This window comes from Marmota flaviventris, chromosome 6 (assembly GCF_047511675.1).
Source record: "Marmota flaviventris isolate mMarFla1 chromosome 6, mMarFla1.hap1, whole genome shotgun sequence".
NCBI classification, from domain to species: Eukaryota; Metazoa; Chordata; class Mammalia; order Rodentia; family Sciuridae; genus Marmota; species Marmota flaviventris.
In genome coordinates, this window is record NC_092503.1 from 127,283,285 (window position 1) to 127,296,910 (window position 13,626).

General features: G+C 38.6%; 1 pseudogene; it reads right to left on the bottom strand.

Moving 5' to 3' along the window:
• Positions 1-6,346: 6,346 nt before the first annotated feature.
• LOC139706164 (olfactory receptor 2G3-like) lies at positions 6,347-12,981 on the bottom strand (annotated as a pseudogene).
• Positions 12,982-13,626: the final 645 nt, after the last annotated feature.

Consider the following 13,626-nt stretch of genomic DNA (forward strand, 5'->3'; position numbering starts at 1 on the left):
TGGCTACACACCAGGTCTGCTGCTCCTGGGAGCCCTGTTTTCATGAACACCTGGGCTCACTCTCCCTGTTTGCCTCCCTCAGACCCTAAGTTTGTAGAGCTTGGGGCTGAGATCCCCCAGCGAATTTGCTTGCCCTCCTGTAGCCACGCCCCCAGTAGCTGGTGCAAGAGACCTCAGTTGTCAGCACTGGTGGGAGCGGTAGCCGGGAGTTCCGCGCCACGAGTCCCGCACCACTCCTGATTCCCTCGGTCTGGTTATTGCGTTCACAGGAGAGCTGGGAGTGGCCCTTAAGTTTTCCCTGCTGTGTGGAGAGAGATGACTAGGGGATTACACACCTGTCGCGCTGGTTTCAATGCAGTTATCTCCTCCGCCCGTGACGCCGTTTCTCTGCCATGGTGATATCCCATGCAAATAGTGACCGTTTGTTCCCTTTGCCGGGTGACCAATGCAACGGGTGGGTCCTGACTGTCTCTCCCAATCCCCGTTTCAGTCCTGTGGCCACTGCCTATGAAGGCTCGGTTGGCTTTTACCTCTGTAAGTTCCTAAGGGCCGGCCAATTATTTCAGCGGGATCGTTAGTGCTGAGTCACACGAAGCAGGCGAACCGGAGCTTAATTGCTTCCGATTCGGGCTCTGTGTGTGTGTTCTGAGGGGCCCAGCCTCTACACCCCAGATCCACGTCAGCTCAGCATTGCCTAGTGATCCTGAGCAAACAGCATTTAGACAGTTTACGGCTCCCTATGCCCGCGCAGTTGAAGATGTCAGAGACTTGATCTCTCTGCGCCTGCCACCATGTTACATCTCCTCAATGCTATTCATGTTGCCCTTACAGCTTCCTGGTATAAGCAAGTTCTTGGGATTATACAAACTGCTGCTTCTGTTTCCAGTCCAGATTTCTAGAAATGAAACCCTGCCGCCGTCGCCTCCATCTCTGGGCCGCGCTTGTCTGCGACTGTAGCAGAGCCGCCCTGGCTTCCGCAGCTCTTCAGCCCTGTGCCCGGCCCCAGGGGCCCAAGCGGCTGCCGCCGCGGCTCTCCGTCCCCCTCCTCCGGAGCACGGGTCCCCTGGCAGGGGGGTGCAGAACGACCCCAGAGCAGGCTCTGCCCGAAGGTGCAGCAGCGAACAGGCCACCGAGACGCTCGAGGCTGCAGTCCAGCCTTCGGAGGACAGGGCTCGGCACGCATCCCAGCTCCAACCTCTAGGTGCGGCTGCCGGACAGTGTATACAGAGCCATCAAGACAGCAAGCAGAAAGCAAATGGCAGCTCCTGCGGAGTGGATTTTCGGCACAGAAACCACAGCCCCTCCAACAAACCCAATCCACAAACTCTCCCTGTATAAAAAATATTCAAAAAAAAAAAGAAAAAAGAAAAAAAAAAAAGGCGGGGCGCACTGAGCTTTCTTTGCCTCGGGTACTTACAATCCACTGCTGATTACACATTCAGCTTCTCCGCCTGGAGCGAAGCGAAAGAGGAAGCAGATGGGAGCAAAGCGCCTGCGGCTCTGAGCAGCCAAGCGTCTCTTTTTCGATTTCTTTGTTCTTCCTGCTCCTTGGCAAAGTGGTCCGCTACAGATTAACGGTGAAATGAGCTCTAACAGACTGTGCAAAATCTCTATTAAAGCCGCTGCTTTGAGCACCACGCTCAGCACTTCAGCAACCCCCGTACACAGCGGCCATCTTCTCCCCCCTATTCATTCTTAAAATAAGTTATTCATATAGAAAATTAAACAGTTCATAAATATGCCAGTTGCTCAATGTTTATACTGTGAACACATCTTGATTGAGAAATAAAAACACAGGGACACTCTAGAACAGCCCTCAATTCATTTTCATATAATACTTTTACTTGTCTTCATGTAACCATTATTGTAATTTTAGAACTATATACAAACACAATAATACATCACTATTTTTGTCTCTGCATTCATTCACTCAATGTTGTCTTTGTGAGATTTAATCATTATGGTGCTTGTACAGTAAATCGCAAATCTTATAGCAGCATTGTTTTTCTTTGTGTGAATATGTCATACCATATTTATCCATAATAGTATTGATAGGCATTTAAGTTTATCTAGGGTTACCATTTATGAGCAATGCTGCTATGAATATTTTTGCATATATCTTTTGGAAAATAAAAATGTAAGTATTGCTTTTGAAGAATGCTTAGTCATAAAATAAGTACACATATATTCAGCTTCATTAAATACAATTAACTCTGAAAATTGGTGTAAACACCTACACACCACAGGAGGTATGAGAATCCCAAGTGCTCCACATCTGTACCCACAATCAATGTTCTGTGTTATTTTAACTTAGTCATCTGCTAGCATGTAGTGGATACATCATTACAGTTCAAACTTTGTACTCCCCCAATAACTAGTAAATTTGACCACATTGTTTTGTTTATGGATCATTGGGAGATCTTATGTTTTATACTTGTTCAAGTATCCAGGTTTTTTTCCAAATTGATTTCTAGAAAATCTTTATGTCAGATGTTTGGAAAATAAAAAGAAACATTCAAATACTTGTTCTAGGGAAGTATAAATTTGGGAAAAAGCAAGGGAAATTTTATGAAAACAATTGTAAAATCAATCCTACTCATTGCCCACATTGAATTTATTCCAGAACCAAAAAATGTGTAAGTATATTTCATCAAAATAGAATCAAGGGAAACAAATAATCATATCATTAAATCCAAAATCAAGTATTTGATAAAATTCAAGGTTCACAAAAATAATTAAAAATTTTTGTAAACTATGAATAGAATGAAACATGGGCAATATGGGCAGTAGACAAAGGTATGTCCTTTTAGACAAATTTGGCATTTCAGATCAATAGAAATGGTATTTTTATTAGATGCTATTGTAATAATTAATCACTCATGTGAAAAAGAAGACAGGTGACCGCTATCACACCATCCGCAGACATCCTTGCCAGATGATTGTATATGCAATGATGAAAGAAAAAAGCTATATGTTCATAACATCATCACAGTAATGATTTATTAATTAATCAATAAGTTCTTGTAATCTCAAACCACAAGGGAGTAGTTTGATTAATTTACCTATGCTGCAATTACTGAAAAGTTTTATAATCTCCCTTGGGCTGAATTCCTATTCCTAGGAAATTACCCTGCTGTTTCCTGGCATAGCATACTTCTACCTTGGAAAGTCTTCCTACTGTATGCACATCTGTCCCCATGCTGGTTTACACTCCTTTCCTTTCCTCTAATGTCTTTCTTTAATTGATTCAGATTATCATTCTCTCTCTCTCTCTCTCTCTCTCTCTCTCTCTCTCTCTCTCTCTCTCTCTCCCCCTCTCCCTCTCCCTCTCCCTTTTTCTCTCTGATTTGCGTATGCTCCTGGGTTTCTGTCAAACACCCCACACTCATTGCCTGCCAGGCTAAAATCCCTTCCTGCTCCAAGTGAGTTACAAAGTGTCTGAAAATATGTTTCTGCTCTGAAGTATGCAGTGGTTCACAATGCTAACTTATTATTTTTATGCTATTTAGAATTTATAATAATAGTGGCTACATTACTTTTACTACTGATAATGATTCCTTGGGCTTTCTTTCTTTTTTTCCTTGAATCATCTTGCCTGCAATTTACCAATTTTATTAAATTCTTTCAAAATTGTACTTTTTGCCTTATTGATTTTCTCAGTTATAAACTCTTTTCTATTTACTTTCTATCTTATATTTGTGGCCTGAAAACAGGTGACAATGAGGATACTTTACTGGAAAAGTCACCTCTCCTACCATCTGAAAATGACCAGAAAAATCAGTGTCATTCTAAAGCTGCTCTCCAGGAGCATGGAAAGAGCCATGCCCCTGGTATGGGCAATAGACATAAAATAATAATGTTTCTTCTGATTTAATAGTGCTCCTTGAGGAAAATCACCCATAATAGACCAATAAGTGTTGAGTTTTGCTACATGCCAGACACTTGTCAGGCCTGTTATGGGTGTTGTCCTCACTTACTCCTCACACTGGAATCATGAAATTTGCACTGTTACTCCACTCTATAGATATGGAAATTAAGGAACTCACTTCAGGAGTTAGAACTAGGTTAGTATGATTCTGGTGCCCAAGACCTTATACAAAACAAGATATTCTTCTAGAACTTGTAGAAATGTCCAGCCTCCTTCACATAACATACAAATCCCTAAGCAATTTGGTTCATTTCACTCTTCCAAGCATATCCCCTATGATTTCTGATTATATTCTTTTCCCCTAACTATAACAAAGTATTTAAATTTGAGTTTAAATAGAATGATTCTCTTTTCTCATAGATTTATGAATTAATACTACATGGCATGGCAAGTCAGAGGAGAAAGAAGTTATTATTGAATGAGGACATCTTTGTGGAATAGGTGAGATTTAATTTTGGCTTTGAGAAGTTGTCATGGTATAAAGTGCTAAGGTTAATAAAAATGTTCAGAAATTGCTGCTTAAATAATAGGATAAATGAGAGCATAATGAGGAGATAAAAGACAAATTCAATCAAGACGGTGGAAAACCTGAGATATTGTGCTACTTTAGAATTCATTGTGTAATGATATAAGAGGAATTTAATATTAGAATATCATAGTCATAAATAGAGTTTAATTTTTCTAGAACAATCAAAGTGTTCATTGAAAAAAATAAGTTATCAAGAGAATAGTTTGGAAATTTAAAAATATAGTCACAGGTACCAACATTTTAAGTGCCTTGGAAGCTAGAAATAGACCCACAAGGAGTCCATGGGCCAGGTATGAAAGGCTGTAAGGCAGAAAATATACTGTACATGTAAGGGCATTCACAATCATTAAATTATAGTCTTGCCTCCAATCTAAAGATACACTAACACCCATTCTTGCCCAGAGCTATATATTTTCAATCTTTGTTAGGGGCAAGATAGAGGATCTTATCTTGGGCAGTGCCAATATGAATGTGATGGATGAAATGGGTTAATATAACACTAGAGATAGCTTGGAGAAGAGTTTCCTATGTCTGCAAGGGTAAGAGAAATCAAGTAAATTAGGAACTATCGTTACCACTCTTGTACAGTGGAGGAAACTCTGAATTGGCATAGTATAGGTATGTACTTAAACACTATCCTAGTTAATTAGCTTCATAGCACTGGGCTTTGAACCCAAGCACTGTGACTCAAAATGTCAACAACATTTTTTAGAGCACAGATTCCAAAGTCGAAATTGGTACTGAAGCACAAATTGGTGCTGATACAAAAAAGTGTAAAGAAAGATTTTGATTGGCTTTAGTGTTTCTAGTAAACAACAAATTAAATACCATGCAATATAAAGTACAAAACAACAAACACAACTAATGAAGCACATGCTGAGAATGATGGAAGTTGTGTGTGAAGACTATGGAGATAGCTGAACACAATTATGTTTTTGAAGAGTATTTTTTAAAATTGTTAAGACTCACTCAGCAATTACCAGTGCCATGAATGACTTTCAGACATTTTGCAAGAGTTCATTTATTTAATCCGTACTGGATATGTAAGAACTGATTGAACTGAGGAAAATAGGTAAAGGGCATAGAGAATCATGAATGGCAAGAGTGTAAAACAAAGCTTTAAAACAAGGCAGTGTGGCTCCACAGTCCACATGTTCAACAACCACAAAGACACTGGGAAAAGCAAGTGACTGTTAAATAGAATTGAATGAAAACTTTTGCCAAGAAGAGCCCAAATCAAGCCAAAACTACATTACATTAATGTTTAGTATTTCATTAAATTATTTAGTAATTATTTATAACAAATATTTTAAATATTACTTGTTAAATAATAATGCATTCTCAGTAGAAGTTTAAGGAGATTCATAGATCTGGTGCTTTATGCCAAAAAATCCCCACTTTTTGAAGTTTGGTTTTGTTATTTTTTTTCCTTGAAAGAACTGAGACAATAAGTACAAAATGTTTGCAATAATGTTATAAGAGGATTCTTCTTAAAAGGAAATACTACAATGATTTCTTCATACTAATATATACTTTTCAACTTTTCAAACATTAAATATTATTTTAATTCCCTAATCATGTTTGCAAGCAAATATGTATTTTGTGGGGGGACAGTCTTCCACTCTTTCTCTATACTATATCATTGAAAGGATTGTTAGTAATTTATGTTCATAGTAACCTTTTAAATATACTTAATGAGAGAGTTTGTGAAAATATTTATGTCACATATGTGAGTTTTCATGTGCTACAGAAGTTGAATCTAAATGTTCTTTTTTGAGACAATGTGGGCCAGACTGTATTTAATAAATGCAGCCACACATGCACTGCACATTAGGGAATGGTTATTTAATATTATGTCTCTTCAATAAGTTTTGAGCACAAAACATCCATTAGAAATGTTGTTCTCTCCTTAGCAGTCTCCTAAGGGCTCCTTTCACATCCTTGTTCCTCAAGGTGTATATGAGGGGGTTGAGGGTGGGAGTCACAACAGTATAAAAGAGTGTGAGAAACATGCCCTGGCTGTGGCCAAAGGATCTCTGTGGTTGGATGTATATGACTGAGCTGTTCCCAAAATAAAGGGACACCACTAGTAGATGAGAGCCACAGGTCCCTAGAGCCTTGCACCAAGCTTGGGATGACTTAATTTTTATCACAGTGTGCAATGAATCTATAGGAGACAAATATCAATGCCATGGGAAGGAGGAGGAGAACTAATGTAGCCACAAAAATCTGGACTTGGTTTGCATGGATGTCAACACATGCCAATTTGATCATGGCAGGCACTTCACACAATAAGTGGTGGAGGCGAAGGTGCCCACATCTAGGAAGCCGCAGCGTGATGGTGCTTTGGATCAGAGTGTTTCCCACTCCACTTAACCAGGCTATTCCTGCCAGGTGCATGATGGGTGCATGACAGTCGTGTAGTTGAGAGGTCTGCAGACAGCCACATAGTGGTCAAATGCCATGATAGTAAGGAGAACATACTCAGTGGAACCTAAGGAGAGGGACACGTGGATTTGATGGTCTTGGCTGGTCCCCTCAGGTTCCACAACAGCTGGGGCATGATGCTGGTTGTGAAGGCAAGGTCAAGAAAGGAGAGATTAGTTAGTGAGGAAGAAGTACATAGGTGTGTGGAGTTTGGAATCCAGGCAGGAGACCATGGTGATGGCAGTGTTTGTTGCCCACAAGGGTCAGAAGATAGGATATCAAAACTACCACGAAAAGGATGATTTCCAACTGGGGTTGGTCTGAGAATCCAAGCAAAATAAATCCTCCCTCAGCGGTTTCATTGTTTTCTTCTGTCTTTCAAAGGTAAAAGATAAAAATAGAAATTCAATCCAGAGAAGTATCATTATTACTATTTATCTACAACATTTGAGATAGCATCTTAGGTAAGATTTTTAACCAGTGAAATTACACAAATAAGAAAAGATATAATTATTAAAAGACATTTAGGAATGTCTTTTAATACAAAGGCATTTTTGTGTCATTTTTTGATCACATTAACTATTTGACACCTCCTCTTTTTTTTTTTCACGAACTGTCTCTTCCCCCTAATTGTCAAAAGTTATTATTAAAGACAATCTATTTAAGAAAAGCTTCCATGTGGTTGCAGTGACAAAAATCTGACCAACATACCACTCAAACCTGATAACAGCTTACAGGAGGAAAAATGTATTTTGAGCTTATGGTTTCAGAAATTCAGTCCACAGTCAACCAACTCCATGGTTCTAGGCTTGAGGTGAGGTGGAACATCATGGAAGAAGGGCATGGTGGAGGAAACATGCTACTTCATGGTGTCTGGGATACAGAGAGAGAGAGAGAGAGAGAGAGAGAGAGAGAGAGAGAGAGAGAAGCCAGGGGGACAAGATATAATCCTCAAGAGCACATCAACAGTGACCCACTTCCAACCATACCCACGTACCTACAGTTACCACCCAGTACAGTGGATCGTTCAGTGATTCATTCATAAAATAGATTAGGCTATGTTTCTAATAATCTAATTGTTTCACCTCTAAATGTTCCTGCATTACCACAGGAGCTTTTGGAAAACTTCTCATATCCAAACCACAACAGTGTCTATTTAAGTGGGAGGGGAGTAACAGGTGCATGCTGAGACTAATTTTAAGCTATCATTGAATAGATTGTTAGTAATCGTTGTTCATAGTAATAGAAATTGCAATACAAAAAAATAGTGGATAACAGTGAAGAATATGGTTAGGAAAACAACTAGAATGAATTTTGTGTCTTTTTTTGTCTCACAGCAAGGTGAATTATGATAATGTTTTTTACATTTAATTAAGTGATCTGAGTGATATGGGGTTAGATTCAGGTGTCAGTATAGAAGTAAACTAAATAAAGCTACATTTTCTTTAATAACATACTTAGGAGTGCTTACATAAAATCTTTTGCCTCTTAAAAATGATGAAGAAATAGTTCATATATACATATGAAAAAACACAGGTACAAAATATCAGATGTGCACTCATTTGTTGAGACAGATAACCATGCTATATTTTTATAAAAATAAGGGGAAACTATAACCAATTCCTTTAAAGACAAGGTGCTGGCATTTTTTTTTTTCAAAAAAAAATCATGAAAAGGCAAATTATATCTTGTTCAACTCACTTTAAATTGCTCTGCTTAATAAATAAAAGGAGATTGGATCATAGTACAATCCTCCATGACTCTTCACTTACTATTTTTTATGATGTTATCCTTTGTGCTCCCAAATTTTCTGCTCTCATGGTAGCATCTTCTTGAATCATTTACTTTTAGGAATAATTACGGATCAGTTTTTTGTTTTATTCAGTAAAATTGTATCTGGGATGTGGGGGAGTAATATCTTAATGCTTTAAATTCTGGACCTAAATGCTTGGATACGCATAGCCAATAAATAATTCTACTCAGAAAGCCTGAATAATATGCTACATAGAGTCCCATATTCTGCATATTCCTAATGCTGCTTAACACAAAATGATAATTTGTCTCAGACTGGTACGTTTTTAGTTTTAGTTACTAAAGTAACTAATTCAATAGTTTAAACAAATGCTTAGCTCTAATGGAAGCATAAGTTTTTCCTATTGCCTTAAGAAAATAACACAATGTACATATTTTTTAAAACTTTAGAATTATCTTAAATTTGAACTCTTTCAGAATGTAATGTTCTCTTAAATATGCGTTTATTCATAAGCATAAATCCAGGCATTACCAATTTTCTAGTATTTTAAAATCACATAATTTGATAGGATGTTTAGAAGCAACTTTAGAGACAAAATTTTAGTTTGTTTCCTTTTTAAGATTTTTCTAAAGAGAGAGAGAGAGAGAGAGAGAGAGAGAGAGAGAGAGAGAGAGAGAGAGAGAGAGCGAATTTTTTAATATTTATTTTTCAGTTTTCGGTGGACACAACATCTTTATTTTATTTTATGTGGTTCTGGGGCTCGACCCCAGTGCCCCGCGCATGCCAGGCAAGTGCGCTACCACTTGAGCCACATCCCCAGTCCCCTTCAGTGGATTTTATCCTCCACATATTCCTAACAATGCAGCCATAGGATAAGCCCCAAAGGTGTGAGCACATAGAGGACAGTAGCTATGGAGAGCTCATATTTCAAGAAGGTTGTTTCCACACAAGCAATTTTAATCAGTGCAGGCTCCTCGCACATAAAATCATCCACCCTGTGGTGGCTGCAGAGAAGCTGTTGGGGAAAAAAAGGTGTTCTGAACTGTGGACTCCACAAAAACCACTTGTCCAGGACACAACTACTAGTTACTGGAGAAGCTTTGGGTACATGATAACATCATAACTGAGAGATCTACAGATAGCATTGAAATGGTCATAGGCCATAACAGTCAGGAGGACACACTCAGTGGAGCCCAATCCCAGAGCAATATATAACTGATGGTCTTCTCAGGGCCCTTGAGATTCCAAAGTATCTGTGGTACAATACTGGTAATAAAACAGAGGTTCAGGAAGGAGAGATTGGAAAGGAAGAAATACATGGGTGTGTGGAGTTTGAGGTTCAAGTGTGAAACAAGTATTATTTCTGTGTTCCCTAGCAGTGTCAAAATGTAGATAACAGAGATGACAAGAAGAAGAACCATCTCCAGTTGGGGTTGGTCAGAAAATTCCAGTAAGATAAAATATGCAGGGTTGCTAAAATTGATTCCTTTCATTGTTCCCAATTGTGAGTTATCTTTCTCAATAATTTCTATTTTGTTCCTGTGGGAATAAAAACCCTATATGGTAATCAATAAAAATATAATGAACAAAAACTTAAGCATTTCATTACTGGAATTATATACACAGAAACAATATACACATATAAAATAATATAATAATAGACTGTGTTGTTACATAGAATAGGAGACAAATGCATATCATGAACATCCCAAATACAAACATTAAATAGACATTAGAGTCATACAGCAAAACAGGGTTGAGATATATGCTGAACTACCTGAAAATGAAATACACATGCCATCAATGAGAAAACTGCAAAAAACAAAGCAAGTTGAAAATAAAATGATTTCTATATGCATAGATACATGATAGTTACACAACAGATATAATAGATGCATAAACTAAAAAATACATAGAGTAATTAGAGTTCGGGATACAGTAAGAATAACTATAATACGAAATAGGAGCTATTAGATATGTCTATCATTAATAGTCATTGCTTTTCTAAGAAGCAATCAATTACTGAAGGTACAATCAACAATCAAATTAAGGAAAGTTTTCTGTGATCTCTCTATTGGAGGCATTGTTCTGCTTTATAAATATTGCTCTCTAGAAAAATCTAATTCATTTTAAAATCTAACTCAATGCCACACACTATAAGATGTTTTAATTGTAAGATACACAAAGTGGAGAGAAATAACATAATCCATTGACCTTTTATAAAATAAATAATATAGCCTGTATAAGTATTGTTCAAACTACTAACTTGCAAAGTTAAGAAGTATAGTTATGAAAATTCAAACTTTGATTGGTCAATTTTGAGGTTCCCAAAAAACACCCTGCAGCATATTGATTAACTATGAGGGTTATAAATATTCCTTTATAAAAGCCTTTCTAATGAAAATTTCTGATTAGATCTCAAACAGCCTAACTAGAAAACAAATAAATCTATAAATCTTAGATTGTTATGTTCAGATTCAGATAATTATATAGCCCATTAGGAAAATATGAGCCTAATTTTCTTTGGCATTTTCATGAGCTCTCTCTCTCATTCAGCGAGTAGGACCATGGAACAGGGTAGAGGAGAGTGTGGCTGTGGAGTTGCTAAATCAAGACCTGTAGAGACCAAGCAGGAAGCAGGTCTGATTTTATGGTTCAGTTAACATGTACATATACTCAGTCAGTAGCTAAGCAGATTACAAGCAGCCACCAATACAATTTCTGGCCAACTGTTCCTGCAGGGACCAATCAAGGAATGGGCCATGGAGCAAGCACAGGGACTACAACATGCGGCCTCATGCCCAGGGCTGTGCCTATGGGGTAAGCAGTTTGCCACTCACACACCTAGCACAGGGGAGTGGTTTGCCACTCACATGCCCTTAACCTATGCCATTGCCATGTAAGCAGTATTCCATGCACTTGTCCCCACATCTCACTGTGCTGCAAGGACTTCTGCCAGGATTGCTCTTTTTCATTCAGTGAACTTTACATGGTTACATAAGCATCTCACAACATAAGAAAAAATTACTGCTATTATAAACAGTAAGGCCAGGGTAATAGCATTATAAGGATTAGTTAATTTGGCTACCAGGGCAATGATTACAGTTAGAACAAAATAAGGAGGGCGAGGGGTGGTGGAAGTGAGGATGCCATGAAAATAGAAGGAAGATCTGTGGAGTAGGGGAGGGCAAAATTAATATTATCAAATGGTTATACTACTGCTATCATTACACAGAATCAATGCAATCCCCATCAAAATACCAATGACATTCTTCTGAGTAGTTTGAAAACAGTAATTGGATGAGAATTCTGAAAAGTAGATTTATATATATGTTAAAAGTCATGTGAAATTAAATCATAATGCCAGGTGTGGTGTTACATGCCTGTGATCCCAGCTGCTTGGAAGGCAGAGGCAGGAGGATCACAAGTTCAAAGCCAGCCTCAGTAATTTAGCAAGGCCCTAAAAAACTCAGCAAGACTCTGTCTCTATATAAACTATAAACAAGTGGTGGACTTGAAGATTGAAGGCCAGAGGGAGGCAGCATTCTGTGTTTCTCTGTGATCCAGATCTCACCTAATCGGAATACTGCATCTTGGAAAGTGTTAGAGGACCCCTATACAACTGCTTTCTGCAGAAATCACCAGCACTGAGACCACACACAAGGCTCTGAGCCTTAGCATTGATCAGGACTCTGGAATCCTGGCCCCCAATACCCAAAGTCTGAAGTTCTATCCAAGCAGGGCTCGAGAGCATCTTACCAGAATCATCTATCAGCACCTCTGCAGAACTCCTAGACTTCACTCCACTCCTACTCAAATCACTCAGCTACTACCTACCTATAGCACAATGTCATCACCCAGTTCCCCTCATCTCACCACACTGGTGCTGGAAGCAGACTGCCTCCATCTTGACTCAACTTCCTCATCATACTTGGTGGGGGGAGCTTCCAGATTGGATCTCCAGCTGGCCAGGTACCAGGTTTTCAACTCCACCCTCTCCTCAGCAGCGGTAACCCAACACAGCAACTGCCCAACACAAAACAACTCTCACTTGGACAGGTATGCAGTGTGACCAGGGGACCGCCCAAGGGAGCCCCAGTGTAAGAGGTTCTTCAATTGAGAACTGCTAAGGGAGAGGGGCTAAAGTTTGGAGCCTAACAGAGAGACAAGAAACTGGGAAATCTCCAGACAAGGTAGGGAGATAGTACTGGGTGCTCAACTCATACAAGCAGTCCCAGAAAGAGAACCATGAGTTGCATTCTCCCTGTAGGGACTGGTGGGTGCCACTCCTGGCTTCCAGGTGTCCTGCACCAGGACCAGTCTTCCCTCCCTGGATACCTCCATCATAAAGAGAGCAAAGACACCAGCTTACAACACACAACCCCACCTGTTGGATGAAAAGAGAAGCAGAAAAGATACTGTTCTCTAAAACTAGCAACAATCTTGGTTTCTAACTTCTAGTATTTTTTTTCTCTTTCTCTTCTAGTGTTCTATCCTCCAGCCCTCACATCCCCAACATATGTGAAACCAAAAACTTTGCATGAAATAGGATTTTGAAGACTGAGTCATCTAAATAATATAATATAGAGGTTTTGTATATGCCCCTTTTTTCTTTACTTTTTTTTCTTTCATTTTTTCTTTCCATGTCCAAATTTTACTATTTTAACATCCTGTATTTTTCTAAATACATATGTGTGTTTGTTTTATGGACTCTACTATCTTCCCATGTACTTGTATACTCTAAATTACATCTTGTCTATTCTCTTGCTATTAACCCTCTTCATTAGATTTCTCTTTCACACTTCCTAAGATATATTAACTCTATATCCTCACATCCTACTTCCTCAGCATATCATCCTACACCCCAACCTGTTCATTTTCCCCCATCAGAAACCTTTTTGTAAACCATTTTACAAAACTACTGATTATATTTTAGAAAATAAGTGAATCCAACATTTCTGTACATTGAGGCTAAGCTGTAAACATTTT